The sequence below is a fragment of the Bos indicus genome, chromosome 1 (assembly GCF_029378745.1).
Source record: "Bos indicus isolate NIAB-ARS_2022 breed Sahiwal x Tharparkar chromosome 1, NIAB-ARS_B.indTharparkar_mat_pri_1.0, whole genome shotgun sequence".
NCBI classification, from domain to species: domain Eukaryota; kingdom Metazoa; phylum Chordata; class Mammalia; order Artiodactyla; family Bovidae; genus Bos; species Bos indicus.
In genome coordinates this window covers 113857379-113874313 of record NC_091760.1, presented here as the reverse complement: position 1 = coordinate 113874313, position 16935 = coordinate 113857379, and the positions used below count along the sequence as shown (strand labels likewise).

Genomic DNA, 16935 nt, shown 5'->3' with positions numbered 1-16935 from the left:
CCAGGTAGGCAGTGATGGTAATGCGAAGGTGTTCCTGGCTCCATCTCTGTGTGCAGGTATAATAGATTTTCCTTTGGAATTACAAGATTGAACATTCTGTGATGAACAGGTTAGTGTGTGAGTTTGGGCTACTGCAGAGATGGGATTCATGGTCAGATCAGTGAGTGCTCCTAGTATTTTATGCTAGTTACACAACTTCTGAAGCCAGATTCTGCCACAAGAAAAGATCTTGGCAATCTTGTGTCTGACACGGATACTTAAAAATTCATGTTCAGAGGACCCGTTGAACCTTAGAGAAGAAAGGCCTGTGGTGTGCAGGTGGTGACATGTGCTGCAGCTTGAAAAGTCCTCTTTAGAACCTGAGTCGTTGCTTGTGTTCAGCCCATTGCTTTTTGGGGGGCACCATTCTTGTTAAGAGAACGCCCATTTTGTTAAGAGAAATGAAAAATCGTTCTCCTTTTAGTGAAGAGAACAAAAGGAGAGCCTTAGATGGTGTGTCCTGGTTCAACAGGTGTTCAGATTTCAAAGAGTCTCTTTCATTTTAACTTGTACTTTGGTTTAACTATGACAATAAATCTCTATATTAGTTATATTGCTACACAGAATTATTACTGTTTTGATAACTATAACATGTAAGTTATGATTTTAATTAGAATTTATTTTCTGAAAATCATGGTGCACATTTTTACTCCTCTTTGGAACTGTTCTTTGAATTGTGTGGCCATGAGTCCACTTCTCACAGCCTATCAATGGCTCTCGAGAAAGCTGCTAGTCAATTCTGATTGTTGAGTAACAGCAAGTTCTTGAACAGAGGATGTTCTGGGTCCTTGATCACACTGCTCATGTATCAGAGCGTGATTTAGAAAGAGCCTGGTCCCCAGCAGGTAGTAGGTTAGGCTTGAGAAGGTTTCTGAACCTCTCCAACTTAGCTATAAAATGGAGATTAAAAAAAAAAAGCATAATTGGTTAACCCTGAAATAAGTCATTTCATTTCAATTATAGATGAACATTTTATTATTTTAATTTCCCTGACAAAATTTAAATCTCTTACGATTTTATCTAAATGTTTTCATTTTGATAGTAACTTATAATTAAGAGGCTATTCTGGACATTTTTTGTCTATTTTTAATTTTTAAAACAAAAACATCTCAACCTCCATTAAATGATAAAAAAGAAACATCGTTATCCTTTACATTTTTTTTTTTTTTCTGTTTTTATTTGAAATGCAGTGTTTTAGTTTGGAGAGATGCCTACCTGTGTAATTTAATCTCTTGTTATATTTCAACTAAGAATGATTAGCTTCTACATGGTAATCCTATGTCTGTATCATAATAACTTACATTACAAAAGTTTAAGTTTGAAACACTCATTTTAGATACAGTGTTTTTTTTTAATTTTATTTTAATTTTTTTATCTGGCTGTGCTGAGTCCCTGATCGCTCAGATGGTAAAGCATATGCCGGCAATGTGGGAGACCTGGTTTTGATCCCTGGTTCGAGAAGATCCCCTGGAGGAGGAAATGGCAACCCACTCCAGTACTCTTGCCGGAAAATTCCATGGACGGAGGAGCCTGGTAGGCTACAGTCCATGGGATTGCAAGGAGTCAAACATGACTGAGCAACTTCACCTGTGCTGAGTCTTAGTTGTGGCGTTCGGGATCTTTAGTTGCAGCATGTGAACTCTTGTTCCCTGACCAGGGATTGAACGTGGGCCCCCTGCATTGGGAATGCAGAATTGTAGCCACTGGACCCACCAGGGAAGGCTTAAATATGGCCTTTTTAAAATTCAAAGTGCTCAGAAGATTTACAAAACCTATGTAATTATGTAATGCCTGCTTGTTGAATTTTCAGCGTTTGGGCTCCAAGAGTGACTCTCAGTGTGCTACCCATGAAAGAGTTTCCAGTCTTAAGAAATCATAAAATTTTCATTTTTTTCCTTGACTAAACTAATGAACAATGTCTAAACTGATTACTGATTGTGTGGCATTATTAAGTGTGGCATAATCAAGACTGTCTTCATTGCTTTACTTTTACCTGATGAAAAATTGTCGCTGTAGGTGATGGGATATTTAGTGGAGACTGAGCTCACTGCATACTCAGCATTTGACTCAATAGTGTGATGTCTGGTCCTCCTTATAAATTCCTTGAGTTCTTCACTGTTTGCCAGTAAGTGTCACCAAGAAGCCTTTCTGTGTAAGATGACATTATATGAAAACAGACAAGACCATTCTGATTCTGGGTGTATGCATTTGTCAGTGGATATTCCTACTGAATTTTCTATATAAAGAATTGTTCATTTCAGTCAATACATGTGGAGCCTCTTATTCTGCCAGATGCCTGGGTTCTAGAGCATTTCGGCTAGGAAGCATCTGCCCTGTGGCTCTTGGTTCTCACTGGTCAGTGGTTGCCAGTGAAGCTTCCCCAGTGTGTGTGCAGAGGCATCCTAGACTAGGGTGCTTCCCCCAGTTGGGCAGATTTAGGTCAAGCTAAAGTTTGTGCGCCTAGAGCCCCTGGTGAGAATCAGAGGCGAAGATGAGACGAGGTGGTGAAGGCTTTTGTGTTCCTGCTGAGGATCTTTTTCTGTTTCCTGAAGGCTGGGTGGGCACAATGAGCAATTAAGTTGGGAAGTGAACTGGTGGCCTGGGAGATGATAGTAGTACAGTGTTTACATTAGAGAGGAGGTGAAGATGGTGAAAAATTTGGGCCCATTGCTAAACACAGCCAGAGATGATGGGAATCTGATAGCAGTCCTAAGAGAAAGGACTTGAGGGATATTTAGAACTTACAATTCTGAGGACTTGTCGAGAAAAAGGAAGAGTTTTGTTTGCCTCCCAGTTTCTGCCTCGTTGACCTTGAATGATGGTTTTATTAGCCAGGGTGTAAGAAAAGCAGGTTGAGGCTTATTGAGGGAGATAAGGGAATTCAATTTGGGGCAAGTGCAAAATAACTGTGGAGCATGAGGGGAAGATGTCTAGTTGAAAGGAGAAAGAGTTTAGAAATCCAGGAAAATCTTGACACAAGATGTAGATTTGAGTCGTGTACGTTCTTGGCACTGTGGGTTTGAAGGAGATACTAGAGCTTGTAGCATTGGTTTTGAACTGGTGGTGCTCGTTGTGTTTGCCTCCTTGGGGCATTCAGAATGTATTTTTGCTTGCTCCAGTGACCTTGGGACTGTACTAGCATCGGTAGATGGGGGCTGAAACTGCCAGATATGTTAGTAGGACTGCCCCCAGACAAGCGTGAATTGTCCCACCCAAATGCTAGTTGTGTCCTCCTTGAGAAGCATGGATAGAGAAAAGGAAAGCCATGGTCAGAATTTTGGCACAGAAACATTTAAGGAACCTGGAGGGTGGGGCAAAATTGAAGCAGATAGGGTAAGAAGCACTGCATGGACCTTTCTCAAACCCCTTGACTGTGGAGAATTGCCCTTCTCTTTAATGCCTACCTGTCACCCCCTGTGTCAGTGCCAAAGGCCAGGCAGCTGTTAGCTTTGTAACCTTCTTTAAAAGCATACACGGGGAGGCAGTTGGAACCCCACTGGTCTTGTATTTGACCCCTCCTACAAAGAGTGTGGCTTTTTTCTTTTTCTTGGGATGATTAAGAGCTAAATCCTGTCCCAGTGTTAAGGCAGAGTCTTTGACCTCCCAGCTGTGGATCTACTTCCTTCCCCCTGTGACTGTGCCCATTTCCCTCTGACTTAGATGCAGGAAATCGCCCTGGGTTCATGGCTCTCTGTCTTTTGAGGCCCAAAGATGTCCTAAAACCCTAAACATCCCATGAAAAAAATGTAGTACTAGATATCTTTTGTTTAGGAATGAATGCTTAATTCATTATAAAACATCACATATAGTACATACTTCGTCTGTTTGTATACATCCTTATCCTCTGGAGAAGGAAATGGCAACCCTCTCCAGTATTCTTGCCTGGAGAATTCCATGGACAGGAATTCTGGCAGGCTGCAGTCCATGGGATTGCAGAGTTGGACACGACTGATCAACTAACACTTTCAACTGTTTTGATTTTTTTTGGGGGGTGGGGTTCTGCTTTCACATATCTGTTTATTTACAGTAATTTATAGCTAGATGTCACATTAATAGAAAAAGACCAAGTATGATTAATTTACATGAATTTGGGACAGAATATGATCTTAATTCCACTTGTTTTTAAGTTTAAGCTCTACTGATGGTAAAGGACTGATACTGTCAGAAAAGGAAATTGCCTTTTGTGTAAGGCTAAATTATTAACCCCACTGCTATGGGGTTAAGGTCTAAGTAAGGTCTTCTGTATTAAAAAGTTTTCTGCAAAATGAAGACTAGATGAAACTCTCTTTGATTTTTTATAACACAATATGTTTTCAATCTTAATTCTGAGTTTTCATTCTAAATGTCTAGATTATGCTATTTCTTTTACATTTTTCAATAATAGTATATACTATTATTTGTAACCTATAAAATTATGCTGCTAAAGAACTTTGGGACATGCTGTTTTTCTTGTTCTCATTACAAAGTTAAAACATTGGTATTTCTTTGGGAAGTAATTGAAAGCTAAAACTATGCTGTCTTCAATTTCTGCCGAGTAGAATAAAAATATCCATCAATGTGCTTTTGTGTCCTGAGGAACTGAATTTGTTCCCAACATATAATGAGCAGCTAATGCCAGATTCTCCAGTTTCTGCTTTGTGTGGAGAAGTAAATTACGGTAATAGTAAACAGACAAAATGGGACTCGCCCAGAACTTGCTTCTCCAGAAGATTCTTTTATCTAATTTTAATCAGATTATATTAAAATTAAAATATCATGGAACCCTGGATACTGTTAAATGCACGTTTCAATATTATTTTATAAAATGACTATATTACACAGAAAATGACATTTTACTCGAGTAACAGCACAATGTATCTATATTGTGCAGTGTTTTCTCTATTTGGTAATTAGAATTGTCAGCTTGAAGACATCGATAGTAAACTATCAAAAGTTTTGTAGTATTAATACTAGCATTTCGTCTTTCCTGACTAGTTCATAAAACTAAATTTTAAAAGAAAAATATATTAAGTTTAACTTGGCCAGAGAGTATGGAATTCCTTACGTTGTAGAACCTGTTTAAGTTTTGCCCTGAAGTAATGGCTATTGCCATTGTTTTTCATTAGCAAATGTTCTTTGCTTCCACAATATCCAGTATAAGTTTACCAACTTTATTTGGTACCAACTTTACAAAGCTTTTTGGTATCTAAAGCAATTGCCCGATTTCACAGATGTAACAGAAAAACTGTTCTTTCTAAAACCAAACATCTTTAGCTGACATTTGAGACAGTGACATTCAGAAGTTACTTATATGATGACTTTTTCTCTATTCTGAGATGAATCAACAAAGAAATTAATTTGAAATTCACCTCAAGAACTCTACAATAATGTGGGTATTTTAGTCCCCATTATTCAGCTTTTACTAATAACCAGTGTCTGAAGTAATAAATAGTCATTATTTAAGTATCATTTCAAGTAGAGGCATAAAGACAACAAATATTTATTTTTTAAATTTAATTGTTTTTTGCATGTTGAACGGCGTGTAAGATCTTAGTTCTTCAAACAGGAATTGAGCCCCCCTGCAGTGGACGCATGGAGTTTTAACCACTTGACTGGCAGGGAGCCCCCAAATATTTTATTAGTAGATCCAGTCCTTTTAGTTAAGACTGAAGAAAAGCAGGGAGGGTATCTAAAGTCTCTGTAAAAGTTAATGGAAGGCAGATGACTGAGTAGCCATGTGCTCTAACGTTTATTCCCTTCTGATATCCCATTAAAAATGATGGGATAGTCAATGCACAAAGGCACAAAAGCTTTTAGAAAATTAAACAAAACCAAGAAAGAGATATCAGCAATGAATGATATTTTGAAACCTAAAAAAAGCATAAAGACTCGCAGTGATTACTTCAGGTAATCTGAGAAAGTTTAAATTGGGAGTGAAGAAAGCCAAGAAGGAACCAGATTTAAACCCAGCACCTCTGGAAGGTGCAGGAATTGATGAAGTTGGAGTAAAGGTGTGACTATAAACAGGAGTTTTCGTCACAGCCTATTTGAGCTGTAGTCAGAGCCCAGATTCCCTTTTTGTCTCCACACCACTGGAGGATACCTCACTTCAACCCAGCAGTGGGGCGAAATAGATGAACACTGGATCAAGAGATTCAGGAGACCCAGCTCCAGGTGAGGAAGTGGCCAGCGTACAGGAAACAAGGATATACTGATTATTGACACCTGAAGGCTTCTGCCCTAACTCTCCTTTTGGAACCCTGGCAACAAGACATACGTGCTACCTTCACCCTATTCTTGTCAAATGGTGACTGGCATTAATTCAAGTTAAGTAATATTTTATAATTTTCAACTAGAATGTTTATATTCAAACTTGTTATTATTATTAAGCTTTGTAGGTGTACAGCACAAATAAAGCCTCAAACTTTAAAGTATATATCCATTTTGGGACTTCACTGGCAGTCCAGCAATTAAGACTCCTGGCTTCCACTGCAGAGGGTATGGATTCAATCCCTGGGGAACTAAGATCCTATATGTCTTGTGGTATAGCCAAGATGTAAAAAAAAAATACAAATTTATATATATATATATATATATATATATATATATATAGCCATTTCAGTAATATGTTAGGCAAGTACTTATTAACTCTAAATCTTAAGTGTTTCCTGATGTCTAGTGGGGATAATAGTATATCTAACCTCCTTGGGTTGGTATAGAATTAAATGAGATAATACATGTAGAGGGGTTAGTTCAATACTTGGTAAGCTCTCAAATAGCAATGGTTTTGTTGATATTGTTATTGTCATTTTGATCATCTAATCTGGTAATCTGAACTATCTCTAGATTTTGTATTTATTGACTTTGGTATATATCGTACGTCCTGTCTGTATTAGCCTCTGATGGCATTGGTCTAGGACTAGGTTAAAGAACAGGTCTTGTTTTGTAAAGACTCTTGGGCAATGGTGTGCATGTTTATAATTCAAGACGGTTGTGGCGAGCTTTGCAACATGTAGTGATCATCTTTATTTTGACGTTGAATGATTTCAAAATAAATGGATTCTTCCCTAATCATAAAGTGTATTAATCATGACTTAGGATTAAAGCTGAGCTATTTGCTTCTTTTCAGACTGGTGTTTGCTTGTGTGTAGTACATTCTTTGGACCAGGGCTTCAAAACAGGCCCTGACATGCTCCAGCTGCCAACCAGGCTGTTCTCCTGGTTATTTTTTGCAGACATTTGGGCCATTATGTACTTTTTTGCCTTTTTGCATTGCTTTTGCAAGCTCCAAGAGTCTGTGGATTCTGAGTTGTCACATGGAGATTTAAACTTGGCTAACGATCCTGGTTGGGACAGACGAAAGTGTTACCAAGCTTAGTCACTAGCAGTTATCAATCTTAAACTAGGGTAGAACTTTGTGGAAAAAGAAACAATGGCTGGATTTTAGTTGCTGTATTTCATCTGCACTGCATTTGCAACTGTGGATTTTGAACCATTAAATGGATTTTTGACTTTGCCAGTTGTAAGTTAAACAAGCACAGGACCACACAGTTTTTCTGGCTGATGGAAAAGATTTTAATGTAAACTTTGTGATTTAGCCAAGTTAAATCTAGCACTTGATTTAAGAACAAGGAAGATGGTTGATGAATTATGTTTCAAAAGCAAGCTCTTTCAAGCTTTCTGATTGCTTGTTTATTGTGGGATCTTGCCTCTAATTGCTGTGCATTACTCTTCAGCCTCTGGGCATCAATTGTGTGTTTTTCCAACAATTCTTGTTTTATCTGATTTAATCCTTTAGAGTGTCCTGTGATGCACCATCATTTCCCTTTTGCAGGTGAGGAGACTGAGACCCCAATTACTTTTATGAAAACTTAAGATAATTTACTTAAATGAAATTGAAACTCATAGTGAGTTTTTTCTTTCTTTAGAATGCATTCTCCTAGACCATGTTTGCAAAATTACATGTATTCTAAGTATGTTTAAGGTTTCAGCCCAAAGAACTAAATTTCACTTTGGGCTTCTGCTAAGGATTACTTATCTGGAAAAATATTAGGATTTGCTCTTTTTGATATATATCACCCATGAAGCTAGTCGTGGAGAGTGATGAGACGCATTTTCAACTTGAATGTCTTTGACCCCTTAGAATGTGGATACCTTAAAAGCAAAGAGCATCCAGTTGTCTGACACAGCTCCGAGGCATGTCATAGACATCATTGGCTTGTCATTTCCCTGTGGATAGTGTTCTCTAAGTGAGGGGTATTTTCCAGTATCTTTATCATAAGCAGTATCTGAATGCTTCTCCATGGTTGAAATGTTGCAGTATTCTCTAGAAATAAGCCAGTTGATTACAGAAGTGCCCTACATAGTTGCTATCTCATCAGATGCCCCAACATTCAACAGTACAGTAAAATTAAAAAGATATCCAAGTTGCTTATAGTAAACTCCAAGGAAGAAAAGAAAATGCTTATTTGGGAAATGCTGTCTGAATTCAGATTATACTTTTCTGCTTCTTTGAAAAACTAATGTTTCCAAAATAAACTTTCATAAAAAATGAGTTTGCAAGTCTTTCTTAGGACTTAAATGAAAGAATTCTTTATCCCTTAGTTAGTTATGTAAATACAGAGAAACCCCATGGTAAAATGTTTTAACTTTTGAAAATGTCAACTTGTGTAAAAGCTGTGAAAATATGGTTTTATTAAAAAAATTCTGAAATCACTTTCCATATGCTAGGAATACAGGTGAACACAGTTTTAAATATTAATTCAGTGTATTATTACCATACTCTGAGTCTAACTTTTTAAGGATGTGGATTAAATCACAATCAAGCCTTGTGATTTTAGATTTTGCAAGTATATTTGTAGAAAAATACTGAGGAAAATGTGTGTCATGAATGGCATTTGTTAAAGAATTTACCCTATACTTTATCTATGAAGTGTTTTCTTTGGATTTCAAATAGGTTTCAGGAAATGATTTGAACTTGGAAAAAAATTTGGTGGAAAGGTTCCATAGAAATGTCAAGATTGGTTAAGATTGACCTTGTCACTTGTGGGGGATTCAAACAAAAGTCCCTTTGTAGCGAGAAAACTGTCTGTATATCGGGAGTTCATTGGAATTTCTTTTCTAGCAGAGAAGTGATATGAACAACCAGAACAGGCTACAATAGTAGTGTTTGTGTTTATCTGCTGAAGTTGTCCTGCCATGTAACTCCTACTTTTCTTCTATCGCGTGTCTATTTGATGCATGACACTTAGTTATATAGATACTTAGGTATGTATTTGTGTGTGCATGCAGATATCTTTGAAAAATCTGCCAGGAATAAGATGTTTTCCAGGATATCTTTGAAAGTCGTTCTCAACAAATTGCAATTTTCCTTGCATCTGTCCAGTTCCAAAGAGATCAGAAATGATTAAACCGTGAATTTGTTCTCTTGGATTTCACTAAGTGGCATTAAGTTAAAAAACTTTAGGAGGAAGGTTTTTTAAAAACCTATATGATTTAGCTACTGTATGTATAAATTTTGGAGCATCTGAGTCGCTTGAGAATTCATGTTAAATACGGGTTAAGAATTTACCTTGTTTGTGTTTTTGCTGTCCCAGGAGCTCACTTGTGTTAAAATCATTTCTGTTTTAACCTTTGTTTATCCCTTAATCCCTTTTTCTTTTTTAGTCTTCCTGGCTAATATCCAGTTTACTTCCATAGAACAGTTTTTGTGACCAGAATGAAATTTTTTTAGAGTATCAGAATTTTACCGATTTATTAGTACATTTAAAGATCAGAGTATTATTTTATTGATACTTCTGAAAGGTAGACTGAGCAATCTGTTTTTTGCTCATGAGGTATCATTTCCAACTTAGCGAGGGAAGTATAGTTCTTTAGACTCCATAAACTCTTCCCCTGCATACTGTTGAATACAACAGATTCTTCTGGACTCCTTGAAGACCTTCTGTATTTGGAAACTTAGATGTTCAAATTGGAGGAACTTTGTCTTCCTTTGTTTTATTGCAGAATTTCTTGGCATGAACTTAATTCCCAACATTGAAGATGAGTCTTTATTGAACACGTTTCTCTTTCCTGAGGCCTGAATAAGGAATTCTCCTAATATCCTTAGGAAGATCACTTCATCCCTTTGCATGTCAGCTGCTCCATAAGCAGCAAGCTAATGGTGATGGGAATAACTGAAGAATCAAAAACCAGGTCACTGAGGTCCTAGCCTGCTGTGAGTCTATTATCACAGCTCACACTGGAGAATTACTTATTCCTATCAGTGCTTTTTCTACACAGTATATTCTCTGTACAGCATATGAACTTGGGCAGGTTGGTCTCACAGAGGGTGGACTTTGCAAATGCCAGCTTAAGCTCAGAAATCTGACTTCCATTAGAGAGCCTGGTTATAGTAAAAAGCCTTTCAGGGACGGTATGAAAAAATGTACACGTTGCGTCTTTTGAATGTGGGAAAGAGAGCCTGGAGGAAGTAGAGATGTGAATAATCCTCTAATACGAGGGTGATATATGGAAACAGTTTTCTGAGAGTGAACATCCAAGCTATGAAAAACAGATGACGCAGGGCTGCCTTTTCCTTCCCCTGGGAACCATTGAACACTGACCGCATTTGGGGAAACGTGGCGTGGCATTTTGATAATCTCAGTGGATATGTTTCTTTCAACAAGCCTAGGATTGAGCAGTAGGCAAAGTTTGACATGATACCTGTTCGACTTGTCTAGAACGTCTGTGGTCCGTTTGACATTTTCTGTGTGCTTTTCCCTCGTGAGCCTTGTATGTCCTCGTCAAGGGCTGGCTTGGTGTTGATTCCTGTGGGGGAGGCTGCTCTGCTTTCATCCAACAGACAGTGGGTGAGACATCCCACCCACTACTGCCCAGAATAATACATAACCTGGTGAAAAATTCAAATTCTGCCAAAGGGTATGCAGTGAGAAGTCCCCCATACAGCTGGTTTGTGATGTAGCTTCCAGAGATGTTCTCTGCATATATAAGTATGATTTCTAAAATACAGTTATAGGGCTTCTCTGGTGGCTCAGTGGTAAAGAATCCACCTGCCAATGCAGGAGACCTGGGTTCGATCCTTGAACTGGGAATATCCCACATACAGGGGATTAACTAAGCCTGTGTGCCACAACAGTTGAGCCTGAGCTCTAGAGCCTGAGAACTGCAACTACTGAGCCCATGTGCCGCAACTACTGAAGCCCACGCACCCTAGAGCAGGAGAAGCCACCTCAATGAGAAGCCCACTCACCGCAACTAGAGAGTAGCCCCTGCTTGCTGAAACTAGAGAAAAGCCCATATAGCGGTGAAGACCCAGCACAGCCAAAGATAAATTATTTAAAAAATACAATGATAGCCTATTGTCCACACTATTATGCACTGATGTTTTACTTTTCTTTCAGTCTTTAAAATAGCCAGAGTCTTAAATGAAGACAAACAGTAGATATCCATTTTTTTCTCTTCCTATACTTAAAGTAAGCCAGGGTGACCTCTGCCTAGTTTCTTCTATTCAGGAACTTTAAATGAGTGGTTCCACACGAGTTATGGGGTTTATTTTCTTGGGGAGCTAGGCATTATTCTGAATATGAGATTTTTATTGAGCATTACGTCTTTATTCTTTAATGAAGTATTTTAGAGTTAACTGTCTTTAATGTCATTTATCGGGGACCTGCTGTGTACCAGACAACGTGCTAGGCACTGGAAGTACAACAGTGAAGATGGCAGGCAAAAATCTTTGTCCTGGTGATCTGGTGGGATAGATGCACATAGTACAGAAACCTGAGAACAGGATACCCCTCAAAGCAAGACCTTGCAGTGGGGGGACCAGGGAAGGGTCTTTTCTCTAACTCTTAATTACTTGTCTCTCCTTATGCTCCCTCATCATATTAGTCTCCTAAGATTAATGGTCTTTAAGTGAAGTCGCTGAGTCGTGTCTGACTCTTTGCGACCTGTAGCCCACCAAGCTCCTCCGTCCATGGGATTCTCCAAGCAAGGATACTGGGGTGGGTTGCCGTTTCCTTCTCCAGGGGATCTTCCCGACCCAGGGATCGAACCCAGGTCTCCTGCATTGCAGGCAGACGCGTTAACCTCTGAGCCACCAGGGAAGCCTGGTCTTTAATATATTAATGATCTTTAATATATTTTAATTTTAATTTAGATACAATTGACATATAACATTAGTTTCAGGTGTACAATGTAATGATTTGATATTCGTATAAACTATTGTGAAGTGATCACAATAAATCTAGTTAAGCTCCATCACTGTACATAGTGGTAACATTTTTTTCTTGTGATAAAGATGTTTAAGAGCTTCATTCTCAGCAGCTATCAAAAATACAGTAAAATGTTATTAACTATAGTCCCCATGCTGTACGTCCCCATGCTGTACTTTGTTAATAGATGTTTTAGGTCAAATGTAAGTCAACCTAGTCTGTATATGTAGAAGTCCCACACTAGTCATTTGTTATTATTGATTTTATATTTGCTGGTAACTTTAATGAATGGGCAATTGGGATGTACAGAGTGGAACTTAATAAACATTTCTACAGCATATTAAATTGGTCATTTAACTACAATATGAAGATTTTTACTTGAAAAATAATAGAGTCTGGGTTATGTCTTGGTTCAAAACACTGAACATACTTCTAGCTAGAGTGCATAATTCTTCAGTTTCCTTGCTTCTGAATTATTTACAAATCTGGGAGATTTGGACACCTTCAGTTAATCTAGCTTAAGGGAAAGTCATTTATGCTTCAGTTTTACTAAGAACTCCTTTTGTATCATGTCCTTAGGTAACATTTGGTTTTGTTAAAATTTCTCATGATTACTATCTTGTTTTTAAAAATTCAGATAATTTATTTGAAATAGGAGATAGAAATTGTAAAACATGTCAGTCATGTTAGCTTGGCTAAGAGAGACCTCACCTGCTGTTAATTTATTCTCTTAGTAAACACTTTGGTACAAGCTCGGTTTACTCTTTTATTTTGTCTTGTGACTGATTACTTCTGTGCAGTTTTGGGATAGAGAGGGAGCTTAGAGGCCATCTATCCCATTCTGGGACTCACAGACTACCTCAGGCCTCACAGCTAACTAGAATCAGAGGTAAGGCTAGAACCTGGAACCTTTAACTCTTGGCTCATTATTTTACAGGAAAGGATATTTCATTGTGGTTTTAATAAGGTATATATTGACATGGTGTAAAAGTACAACCATATCAAATGATACCTACTTGTATTCGGAGACACCTGCTCACTCCCTCTCTCTGTCAACCCTGTTAACCCTTCACTTCCTATTAATGTATTAGATGTCTTGTTTCAGCTTCCAGCATTTCTTTATGGAAATTCAAGCAAATGCAAATTAGTTCTTACTATCCCCCTTTTTAAAAAATGTAGCATACTGATGATACACACTATTCTGCATCTTTTTTTCCCCTCTCATTGAAGTTTAAGTGAAAAGTTTTGAGAAGCTTCTGTACCTACAGATCATATTTCATTTGCTAGTTAGAGCAGGACCATGTTGCTCTGTTTAGCCTGACTCCAAGGAAAAAAAAAAGTGAAAGTGAAAGTATTAGTCATTCAATTGTGTGACTCTTTGTGACCCCGTGGACTGTAGCCTGCCATGCTCCTCTGTCCATGGAATTCTTCAGGCCAAGAATACTGGAGTGGGTGCCATTCTCTTCTCCAGAGGATCTTCCTGACCCAGGGATCAAACCCAGGTCTCCTGCATTGCAGGCAGATTCTTTATCATCTTGAGACCCTGGGGAAGCCCCAGCCTGAATTCCATAGCACATGACAAATATGGGAACTTAGCTCTGTAAAGACTTGGTAGTGAAGAACGATGAGAAATGGAAAATAAAACTCAAGATTGAAAGCTACTGAAATCGCTCTTATATGACCCAAGGAAGAGAAGGTTTGGGGCAGGATTAGTTAACAGTTGAAGAAAGACAGCTCGGAGGGAGGTTAAAGCAAGTTACCCACAGCCATCAAGTCGTGGGTGTCTGACTGATGACTTGTACTCAGATTTGCTGGCTAGAACTGAAGTCTCTGTGCTGCTTTTGTATCACAGGCTTGGTACCTTAGTGAGTGAGGGACATGAAGAGCTGATACTTATTATTTGTGGTATCCATATTTGTTCATTTGCCTCCCACTAAAATTTATTTGTAACGCCAAATCAATGCTTGTGCTCTTGTAGTCATTCAGACTTGTGGTCTATTTAAATCCACATTTTTTGCATTTTTATGGGTTTTTGAGGTGGGTGATTTTGCTGTTTAAAATGGCCCTCACGTGTAGTGCTGAAGCGCTGTGTCGAGTTCCCAAGTGCAGGAAGACTGCAGTGTATCATACGGAGAAAACGTGTGTTAGATAACCTTTGTTCAGGCGTAACTGACAGTGCTGTTGGCATGAATGTAGTGCTAAGAAATCAAAGGTTATGTATCGATCAGTTGATGAAACTTCTGTGATCAGAGGCTTATAGGAATCTCTGTATTTCTGCTTAGGAGTAATGGTTCAGTGTTTGCTAATTCAGTGTTCACAGTAACTTTATAGACCATAACTACCGCAAATAACAAGAACAGGCAACACGTGCAAAACCTAAGTGGCCAGCTGCTTGCTAGCTCTAGCTGGGTTTATTTCTGCTCATTCTATCCAGAGGTACGGCAGGACTAATTTCAGTTAGATGGTGAGAGGAAAAAAAAAAATTCTCAGGAATGAAATAACTCAGCACTGTGAAAAACAACAATTAACTCTTGTTTATTCTAAAACACTGTAAACATTGGGACTCTTAGAATGTCATTAAGCATAGTGGTACTGACAGTATTGGGGAGGTGACTAGCAGTGTCATCAGTCCGTCTGGGTTCCAATCCTGGCTCTTCCACTTGCCCTGTGCGACCTCGAGCAAGCTTCCTAATGTCATTTCTCAGTATGCATGTGTGCAAAGTGGAGGTGATGGCAGTCCCTACTCTTTGGGTTGTTGTGGAAATTAAATTAGTCCATACTTGAAAAGCAGCTAGAGTAGTTCCTAGTATATAGAAGTGCTCTTTAATTTATTAGGATAACTACACATCCTTGATGGCCCAGTTTAATTTCAGTAGTTGGGTGTAATCATTCATTACTCTTTTCTCACTCAAGAGGTGTCCCAGTTTGAAGGATAAATTAGGTGGTGATGCCAGTCAGCTGTGAGGATGATTCTTAAGTATGACTTAATACCTAATCAGTGGCTACTTTTGCAAATACAAATTGGGATGATTAATTTCTTTATCCTCTTCAAGAACTAACTTGAGAACTCACTCCTCTTAGTTTTGGACAGCTGCTTGGAGAAGTGGAAAAGGAGAGGGATAGACAATGTGGCACGAAGCTATGTGAGTCTTACTCATTTTGTTTCCTGCTCTATGAAAGAGTGGTCCAGAGTCTGGCCCTGGTACCAGAATTGAGAGTCTATGTCTTTCCCACTGGTCAGTTTTTTCTTCAGGAGCCGGGAGAAACTTGTGGGAAATACCGCTGGTCAAGGGAGCTGAGATCGGAGTCTTGTTAAGAAAGTTCTCATGAAGCCTGTGTTAAATTTTAACCTCATGAGAAGAGTCAGGTTGCCTGTGGATGTCAGCAAGTATACACTGGTGAGTGATGTCACACTACTGAAGGGGGCCTAGGACTCTCCTTTCTTCTGGAGGTCTTTTAGGAAAAGCATTATGTGCCTGTCTAATTGGGATGCTGGAAATACACCCTGGGACAGTGGAACAGACATGGAATGATAAGCTTTTCGATGTCTTTCACTTTGTTCATTCACTGTTGAGCTGTTATTATTTTTAACAAATTGCAATTTTATTTTGACTTTGCTATGCAGCATGTAGGATTTAAATTCCCCAACCAGGAATTTAACCCATGTGCCCTGCATTGGAAGTGTGGAGTCTTAACCACTGGACATCCAGGGAAGTCCTTATACTGTATTTTTTAGAACAGTTTTGGATTAGAGTAAAATTGAGTGGAAAGTACAGAGATTTCTTATATAGCCCCTCTGAGCTCCCACAAGCACAGCCTCCCTTATTATTAGCATCCTCACCAGAGAAGCTCATTTAAACAACTTCTGAACCTACTTTGACATTGTCCAAAGTCCTAGCTTACATTAGGGTTCACTTTTGGTGTTGTACAGCCTCTGGGTTTTGTCAAATGTACAATGACATATATCTGCAATCACAGTAACATACAGAATGGTTTTCATTGCCTTAAAAATCCTCAGTGGTCTATCTGTTCATCCTTCCCTCTGCTCAGGCACCTGACAACCACTGATCTTTTTAGTGTCTCTGTAGTTTTGCCTTTAACAAAGCATTGAGTACTGATGATGTTCTTTGTCCTGCATGCCCTGTACCTTTGGACATGGCTGGGAGCTGTCAGAGGTACTGCTGAAGAGGCATTTCGTTATATAAATCTGGACTGGGCCAGTCTGAATGGTGGAGACATACTGGGGAGTGGTTGGCTTGTAGATGGAATTTCAAGCGATGGTGTGGATGAGTTTCCTGGAGAAAGGATGGAGACAGAGGAGAGGGCACCAAGCACCAAGTGCTTGGACCTTCCAGCTCTTAAGAGATTTTGAAGATGGGGGAGGAGCCAGCAAAGGAGACTGAGATGGCACAGCCAGTGGGGGCAGAAGGAAACCCAAGAAGAATGGTGTGCTCTAGAAGCCAAGTGGCATCTAGGTTTTGTTCTTTTCCTTTATGGAAAAAAAAATCAACATACCTTAACGATGACATTAGTCTCTTGTGGAATCCTTTTGAGGAACTGTATTTGGCATCGTGTCTGTGAGATGCAAAGTTCTGCACAGGAAGCAATAGATGAATCTGCTCTGGACCAAGTGATCAAGGATGCACCTTCAGAACCCCTTAGTCTCCACGTGGCTTTTGTGACTAACAGGATTGTCAGAGTAATT

The 16935-nt window shown here is 38.9% G+C and overlaps 1 protein-coding gene across 3 annotated transcripts in view; it reads left to right on the top strand.

The window, feature by feature from the left end:
• ARHGEF26 (Rho guanine nucleotide exchange factor 26) overlaps nucleotides 1–16935 on the top strand; it is a 140098-nt gene that overhangs the window by 33862 nt on the left and 89301 nt on the right. The gene's annotated exons all lie outside the window — the stretch shown is intronic.